Genomic DNA, 9,586 nt, shown 5'->3' on the forward strand with positions numbered 1-9,586 from the left:
AAAAATATTTTTAAAAATCGATACTTGTTAAAAAATCCATAATTTTGCAACAAATGAATTTGAAAAAAATCCTTGCAGGGTTTGAAAGCTTAGAATATGACCTTCACAAAAATATATAGACCTATTGGCGGCGCTTTCAAAAAGTTGAATTATTTGAAGACCTGAAAAATGAAAATATTTTACCGTGATCTCCAAAAAACAGGTTTTCTTGTAACGCTTCGCAAATTGACCATTTTTTAAATAAGAGTTTCAAATTTTAGGACGGAATGTGCAATACGGTCCACTTCAGAGTGCACGTTTGAACCATGAAAAGTTTATTTTTTGAGCAATTGTTACGAAACAGTTTCTTCCCACTTTTTAAATTTAGGACAATATTCCGCATACTATACTAACAAACTACAGAAAGTATTATTTAAATCGGAAAGGGATTTTTTGAAATATTTCAAATTGTTTAAGAGATATTTTCGTAACAGTTACTCAACAAATGAATTTTTCACAGTTTAAATCTGCACTTTGAAGTGAACAGTATCACACATTTCGTCCTGAAATTTTAAACTCTTATTCGAACAATGGTCCATTTACGAAGTATTTTAAGAAAACCTGCTTTTTTGGGATAGCAAAATTGAAAAATCGATATCTCAAAAATTATCAATAACATATTGAAAAAAATACCTATCCTTTTTTCATCAACAGAACAGAAATATAAGTGATTAAATACAATTTTAAATTTAAACTAATTTTATTAAATTTTCAAAAGCAAATTCAGGGAATTTTGAAACTGCAGTATTATGCCCAACAAGGAACCATGTATACGCATTTATCATTTATTTTGACTTATGTAACTATCATTTTCTTCGTATTTTTGTTTATTTCTAACCGAACATCTAAGAGCTCTGATACTTAGGCAAAATTATATTATCAATAGACTTGGTCTACATCCATTTGAATTAATTTTGACTAGAAAAAGTTTATTAGAATGACACGATATCGAATTCAATTTAATGGCCCTTTACGCTCGTCTTCGGATAAAAATGGTCCAATGATGGGATGCGTTTAGTACAGTTTCTTTAATTTAAAAAAGTGGCTGTTATTAAACAATGCACTTGTTTAAAGTTTTTTAATTCGAATTCTTAAAAATATTCATTTGATTCAAACAAAAAATAGAAAACAAGGCAGTACTAAAAAGTTCCGCTAGGGACTAACCTAAAATCCTAAGTTGAATCTTTGATTGATTTGATAGATTTCATGGCATTGGTCTGTTTTTTTTGGTGTTATGTGATTCTAAAAATACTAATTTACCGGAAAACTCATAATTAATTTAAAAATGGACGGAATATCTCTTTTGTAAGAACTACTTGAATGTCGGAGCTTTTACCTTAGATATAATTGAAGGTTTCGGAGGTGAGTAAGTCTTTTTCAATTCTAACCTCCTTCTATTATCAAGTTGATTAATGAAATCAATAATGTTTTTTATCTATTATAATTATCGCTGAACACATGAAAGCAGGAACACTAATATATATCTAATTCAAATGTGTATGGTTCATTACTCATTATTCTAATTTTTGATTTTTTTACTTCAGAAATGAGAAGCACAGAGTCAGAAATGACCCAGAATTAAACATTTGGTTTGGATAAGTTTAATTGCTTTTACATATAAAACAATAATGAAAATTAACAATAAAAATATTAATATAAGCGTATACATTATTTGGATTAATAATGCTCAATTTTGAGATTAAGTGTAAAAAAAAGATTTACTCCACTTGGAAAAAATCTGTAATTATTAAAAACGCTTGATTTTGAATTTTCCTCGCGCTACGCACTCGGACTTTGTATTTGTCTCACATTTGTGCATTCGCACAAATGTTTGCACAAATCTTTGTTTTCCACAAAATGGTTTGGCTTTAAATGTAAATTTTCGTGTAGTTGAGTGGCTTTCAGTGTAAATATTTCAACCCGACTCGCCCCTCTAAAGATTTTCTGAATTACCTTAATTTTGACTTGCGTGCATAAGGAAATGAGAAAAATTGTACAAAATATTGTTATCTGCAAGGTTGCACAAGATATAAAGTGGTATTAAACTGACACAAATGAAATGTGAATATCTCACAAGGGTAAGCTTCACTCCTATATCCTAAAAGATAGCGACGATAAATTACATTATATAATCTATAATGGAGCACCAGAATATTCTTCTTTCCTAATGTTACAGAAATTCTTTATTCAAGCATTATTACGTATTTTCTCTACTTGGAAAGAATGAGTATCGTGCACATTCAAATCTTCATCTTCGCATCCATCCTTAATTTCATTGGTGAATATAATAGTATAAAAATATGACTACAATTTTTAAATTTTTTTTCTATGTGTAAATTCGGCTCAAAGAAATATCGTATTCTCAGATGATAAATCATTGAGATTTATATATTTTCTTAGCATTTTTATTTTCTGGTCTTTAGGAGTCAATTTTTTTAACTGTTTCTCTTTATCTAATACTATCGGCCACCACTGTTAGATATTACTGCATTCTTAGTCTACTTCGTTACATTTGCGCTGGACATCAAATCATTAATCGTTTAAAAATTTTTTTGAAGCACCGAAGCTTCATAACCATTTTCAGAATCAGTTACGAACGTAAAGTCAAAGATTCATGAACATTATAATACCTTCAAACCGGATTATTATTTTTAATTGATTTTAATTCGCGGAAAGTTTTTTCGGTGTTGGCATTCAGCTAATTCGGCTGCCTTGTCTATGTTAATACATTTCCTTAAATCCGAGCTGTCTTATCTTAATAACTGATTCTTTAAATCTGCATCTCGAATTCCACTAAAAATCCGATCTTTTTATGAGAAAGCTGTAAATGAAATTCGAAAAGAGTGATGTGATGAGTGGTGTTGCTAACAGCTGTTGCAAAATTGAAAATCACCGACGAGACACGTACGCTGCCTCAAGTCCACAGAAATTGCACATGCGCAGTTTGATATCAAGGACAGATATTGTAAGTCGTAAAAACTCTTAAAATTCAATTTCTAAGGAAATTCACAATGACTGTCTATTATTTACGATAACAATTTTAATTAAGGTAAATAAGAAATGATGGTTAAAGTGAAATGAAATTACACAATCGCTTCGCTGATCTCACAAGAAGTTAAAAGCCTCTAGCATCGTGTTCCTTTTAATGTGCAGGAATTTTTAAGCTCTTTTTCTCAAAAATGGATGAAAAGTCCATTTTACTTCTCAAGTGTATCGCAACTTTAATAATTGGCTCATATCGGGAGAAAGCGTGCAAAAATTTTGTCATGGGCCTAACAAGGACCAGGTTCGGCCAAATTTGGCCTTTCTACTTTCCTTTCTACTTCCACTCTTCTCCTTTATCTCCTTTCCTGAACAACATAACCTTCTACTTTTCCACATGAAACTCTAACCTATTTTTGCCCAAGTAACTTTTTAACCTTTTCATTCTCTGCTTAAAAGCCTCCACTCTCTTCGCTAGCAGCACTATGTCATCTGAATATGCAAGTGACCGTATCTTGTCTCCTCTTACCCTAACTCCTCCTATTCTTCGGCCGCTATCCTACTCTACATACCCGCGTTTAAAATTTCAAAAAGCGTTGGGCTAGGCGGACACGATTGCCTTAATCCCCTATCCATTCAGAAACCCTCCGAGATTCCTTCCTCTCCTGTCAGCCTTATTTTAGTATCTTCATATACTTTCCATTCCCTCTCAATCAGGTCTCTCTACACTCCCCTCTCTTCCATTGCGTCCCAAAACCTGCCTCTATCCACAGAAGGGAACGCGCCTTTCAAATCTAAAAGAAAAAACGTGGGCACTTGCACACCCTTTTAGGCTGCTTCTCTTTTCACCATGTGCTGTAAGACGTACATATTGTCGATAGCACTTCTTCCCTAACTAAAGCCCCCTTTAGCCTCTCCCTCACCTCTTGTGTGCTCAAGAGCCACGCTTCGTTCTCTACTCTGTCCATCTCTGCTGCTTTTAACTTCTTTATCTGCTTCTCTATTTCGTCGTCATTCAGCCCCTCTCCATCAACTCTTCAACTCCCCTTCAACTCTCTTCAGTTTATTTGATCCCTAAAATGAATATTTAAAAAATTCCCTCTATTCCAGAAGTCCCCTTCTGTCTTAACACTTCCCAACTCCTTTTTCAGATCTTTTTCTTTGTTCAGTTCTTTCTTCTTACACATCAGCCTAAACTCCTTCCTCATGTATACTATAGCCAGAGGGCATACCCGGGAGGAAAAAAGAAGTTGGACGCCGAGAGAGAGGTGAAACACATTAACCAACCAAGAAATAATAAAATACGAGGCATTTATTGCCACTTACAAACTGAAGGCGATGGTGGTCGAGAGCAACCGCAGCGCACCAAGGAGAAAAGGCACACGGCGAAAACGCGTAAAAGCAGTTGGTGGTAAACCGGATAAGCAGAGACTGACTGCTGAACGCACTGCCGCTTGGGACTTCGGGTCCCCTCGGGGAATTCCGTTATCTCTCGTGCACGTTCCTGCAACTTCTTGTTGCAGGGCCGCACAGAGCCTAATTACCGAGTAACAATTATGTTACCACCCTTCCCCCGCGCTGGTTTTGTGTATGCTTGAATTTTTTGTTAATTCCCTTAGTTCTTTGTCTAGGTTCTGCACTGTCTCGTCATCTATGTTTATTTCGATTTCATATTCCTTGATTTCTATTTTTGAAAGGTTTTGTATTTCCTTGTTTATTATCTCTCAGTCCCCTTGTGAGTAAATTTGTTTGTTAGAGCCTGGAGTCCTAAAGTTCTTTTTATATCTGTATAATTTATTCTTGCAGAATGAGTCGTAAATTAGGTAAATTAATTTTGGAATAAGTTTTCTGCAAAATTGACAGTGCATTCCCTTTGGATTTTCCCTAGTTTTATCCCTAACGACGTTAGTGCTTTCTTCTATTTTGTTTCACATTTCTTCGTCCATGGTTAATCTTTTCCTATAAAATAAATAAGGGTAGGGGAACAAAAATTGTTGGTTGAATTTGAGTTAGATTGTGTTTTTGTCTCCATTTTTATTTTATTTTATTTATTTTAAGCAAATAGGTTGACATTGGCTAAAGGAGAAGTGAAAAGAATAAAATATATATTATGATTCTTGGGTATGGCTGGTCTAATATCGTTCGGAACTGGTTAGTTGTTTATTTGTTTTATTGTTCCTTTTCTTCCTTGTGTGTCTTTAAATATTTCTTGTATTCCCTATCTCTGCCCTCCCTGTACTCCCTCCATTACTCCCTATTGTTCCATAGTTTGTTGAGTTGTCGACGCTATTGCAGTTTTGCTTTTAGTTTCATGTCTTCCACTATTTGTTCTTTTATGAAGAACGGGGGCTCAGCCCGGTTCACGGCTAATCCTCCCAATGCTCCCTTCAATCCCTCTTCTGGTTCCCAATTTTTCCAGATTGTTCTGATATGCTTATGGGGGTAGTATTTTAGGCCCTGTTCTTGTGCTCCATATAAACGTCTCAGTAGCCATTGCCAGGCTTGGCAATTTGTTAGGTGGTTTTCGAGTTTTTCGACATAAATGATTTTTTGGCAGAGATAGCAGATGGTTGCGGGGTTCATTGTACTGAAAGGGGAGAAAAGAAAAATATTTACTGTCTAATTTTGTCTTTGTAGTCTGCTTGTTTTTTTTCGTATGTTATTCGGAGTCGTATTGTTTAGTTGGTGCTATTGATCCATTGCCTTTTTGCCATTATTTAAGTCTAAATTTCTAATCTAAGGTTATGAGTTTTTCTATTATTATTAACCAATGTCTGTCTTATCTGTCTCTAATATAAAATCATTTACGTTCCATTTTCCTATACTTTCTCCTTTAAGATTTTTCAATTCGTAAATCGTTGGGAAGATTTTCTTTTTAATAATAAAGGGGCCTTCATACTTATCGTAAAGCTTACCTTCTTTTTATCTGTCTCATTAGATAGTTTAGTTACTACTTTTAGAACCCTATCACCTTTTTTAAATTCGAATTCTCTTCTTCTTAAATTATATCTGCTTGTCTCTTTATCATTTGCCTGGTCTAAATTTTTTTGGACTTCTTCATTTATAATTTTCAATATTCTTAACCTATCTGTCCATTTGTCTAAGTTTTGAAATTCGATCTCGCTGTCGGTTTCTAGGTTTCTGCGGAGGGATTGTAGTGGTTATAATTCGCGACCTAGGTTTAGAAGTGCTGGGGTAAATTGTGTTGATGAGTTTTTGTTAGCATTTATCGCGAATTGCAGATCATCTACGTGTTCATCCCATTTAGAGTGATCGTTGCCTAGGTAGGTTTAAATAATTTGTTTGATTGTTCCATTGTAGCATTCGGTTGGGTTAGCTTGGGGGTAATATTTAGTTGTTTTCGTGTGCCTAATGCAGAATTTTCCGGTTAGTTCCCTTAAAGTTTTGTTGATAAATTCCGTGCCATTATCGATGTTGAGAATCCTAGATGTTCCTCAGCGCTAAATGACACGTTTATGAAATTCTGACTCTGTTGTAATACAGTTCGTTTTTTTAATCGGTATTATCTCGACCCATTTTGTAAGTATTTTGCTAATCTTAGAGTGTCAAGGATTTCAGTTACTGGTTGAATTGGGTAGAGGTCTTTTTTTGTGACGTTACTGACTTTCCTAAAATGTAGGCAAAATTTATAATCTTTACCCAATTTTTTAATCATGACTATTGGGTTTGACCCATCGGAACAAGAGGGTTCTATTATGTCATGTTCTAATAATTTGTCCACTGTTTCGTAAATTATTTCTTTTCTTTTAGGGCTTACGTAGTAATATCGCTGTTTAATTGGGTCGTAGACCTGTACGTCTATTTTATTTTGTGTTAGATGAGTTTCTCTATGTTCCTTTCCCGAATGAATTTTTATTTTATTTTCGAGAAGTTTTTCTAATTGGGATTGTTGAATTTCGTTAAGCTCAACACCTTCATTGATAGGCACTAAGGGGATTTCACTATCTTTAATTTGTGGGGTACTTTTATTATTTGCTCTGGTACTTTTTAGGTTAATACACCCTCCGAATTTCGGTTTCCTATCTTTATTATTGTTTTCTTTCTTTTCATTCATTGACTTATCCCTACTTTTCACATTTTTAACTTCCTTATCAATTTTTATCCTAATGTCAGGTTTAATTTCTGTTCCAATCTCAGTTACTGGGGTGGGTAATGTGTTCGGGAAAGCTTCCATATGGTAGCGGGTGAGGGGACTCCCTGGTAACCACCAAGTTTCAGAGTCATAATCTAAGGTCATCCGTAGGGCTTTCAGTATATCCGTACCTAAGGTACCTACGGATTTTAATTTTGGGACTAACTTGAACATAAAGACTTTTACTTTATTTCCTATCAGTATTGGAACCACTACTTGGCCAATTATATCGACGGTATCTCCGTTCAATACCGTTAATTTGTGCGAAACTGGTTTGAAAATTGAAATATTGGAATTTTCAATTTTTTCCAATAGTTCTTTGCCCGCGTAGGAGTGTGTGGCACCTGTGCCCATTAAGATTCGAAACATTTTGTTTTCGAATTTGGTCATTAAATGGAAGCGTGTTTCCGTGATTTCGTCTTTATCCGAGTTTAAGAATTCAGGCGTTTCGGTATTAGGTTGGATTAATTTTGGTTCTAATACCCGCCCCTCCAGTTTCCTTAGTTATACGCGTAATAAGGGCATTCTCTTTTGAAGTGGCCCGCTAATCCGCAATGAAAACAATTTAGATTATTTGTGTTATCATCTGTTTTTTTATTTGAGTTCTGTTTATTGTCTTGATTTCAATTTGTTTTTTCTTGCAAGTCTTTGTTATTATTATTTGGCTTTTCATTTATATTCAACAAATTCGATTTTTGTTCACTATTTTTATTTTCTAAATTATGTTCCGTTTTTTCTGCAGGAAATTCTATCATTGGCTTGCTTTGACCTTGATTTGAGCCTAATGTCATATAGTTAAACGCTGGTAACATTTGATAGTAGGGGTAATATGGGATTTGGGTCTAAAGTTTGTGAAACTATGCTGGTAATTAGGTGAAAATCTAGGTCTGAAATTAGGTCTAGAATTTTGCTGATATTGGTTTGGAAAAGGTGGAAATGGAAATCGAGTTTTATATTGTTTTCTACTTTGATTATTTGGGTTTTGGTTTTCGTTTTCGTTATTATATTGACTATTTTTATTTTCCTGTGAATTTTTATTATCATTTAAATTATTTTTATCCCCACTACTGCTGTGACACGTTTTAGTTCCATTTTGTCTTCTATTTTGGGTTCAGTAATTTGTAAAACTTGCCCTCTAGTTTTTGACTTTGCCAGCTCGGTTTCCGATTCCTTGCCTAAATCCTATAATTGTTCGAAAGTTTCAAAATCGTTTCTTTTAATATACATTTTGTATTCGGTTCTCATGTTCTCATAAGCTCTACGCAATTCCCACTCGCGACTTTTTCTCGGATATAATTTAGTAAAGAGTTTTCTTATTTCCGTTAAGCATGAATGGATGTCTTGGGTTTTTTTTGGTTGCAAAATCTCATTTTTTGTCTAATTTCCTCTGAAAATTTTTCATCGATACAGGCATTTTTGAAGTCTTCGAAAAAATCTGATAAATATATTTATGAATTTTTATTTACTTTGCACCAATCTTTTGCCTCTTCGATTAGTAGTGCGTGCAAGTTTTCTAAAATGTCACTATCATTTATTTTGTATCCTTTTTTAAATCTTTTTAATTTTTCGAGAGAATGTGCGGGACTATCGTCTTTATTATTGCGGAATTTTACTGGCCAATTGCTCATAATGTGAAACGGCGTTTGTATCATACCGAAAGGGAAATTAGTAGTTGGGATAACTTCGTTATTTTGGTAATTATTGTGTTCGTAATCTGAATTTGAGTTGGTGATGTGTATGCATGAATGTCTGTTTGATCTGTTATTCGTCGGTAATTTACGTGATTTGTTTTGATTTGTATCTCTCCTCTATCGGTTCGCTCTCATCAGAGTTTTGTAATTTTAAATTTTGTGACCTTTTCTGATTTCGACTTTCGATATTATAATTAGAAAAACAGTGAGGCTCTTGTGGATTTTTTCTAAGATTAAATTGCAATAATTGTCCATTTCTGCTGCAATTTTAATTAGAATTTTAATTGCTTGTACTATTATTGGAGATTTCGAAAATATGTTTATTTTCGTTCTGCGACTCTTTGTTTACAATGTATGTCGCGTGACCTTGTGCGGTGCTCGTAAGGATACTTCGGTGCCCGTTTTACCTTTTTCGTTATATTTTCCGCACTATGCTTATAATTCTTGGAATCTGATTTTAGACTTCTCAATATATATCATTCTTCCGAATTTTCCGTTTTCATTATTTCTATTTTTCGAAAGTTAAAACTTTGAGCTTGAACGGTTTTACTTAATTTCCTTGAATTTTCCCTTTCGAAACTAATCCCCGATAATAGTTATATTTTTTAATCAACTTGATTAATTTCGCTAATTTTCTTTCCTATAACTCTTTGTTTGTTTCCGAATTTTTGGTTCACTCTTTCAGTTCCGCACTTGATTATGTATTTCATAATAGTCACAT

The sequence above is a fragment of the Belonocnema kinseyi genome, chromosome 1, assembly GCF_010883055.1.
Source record: "Belonocnema kinseyi isolate 2016_QV_RU_SX_M_011 chromosome 1, B_treatae_v1, whole genome shotgun sequence".
NCBI classification, from domain to species: domain Eukaryota; kingdom Metazoa; phylum Arthropoda; class Insecta; order Hymenoptera; family Cynipidae; genus Belonocnema; species Belonocnema kinseyi.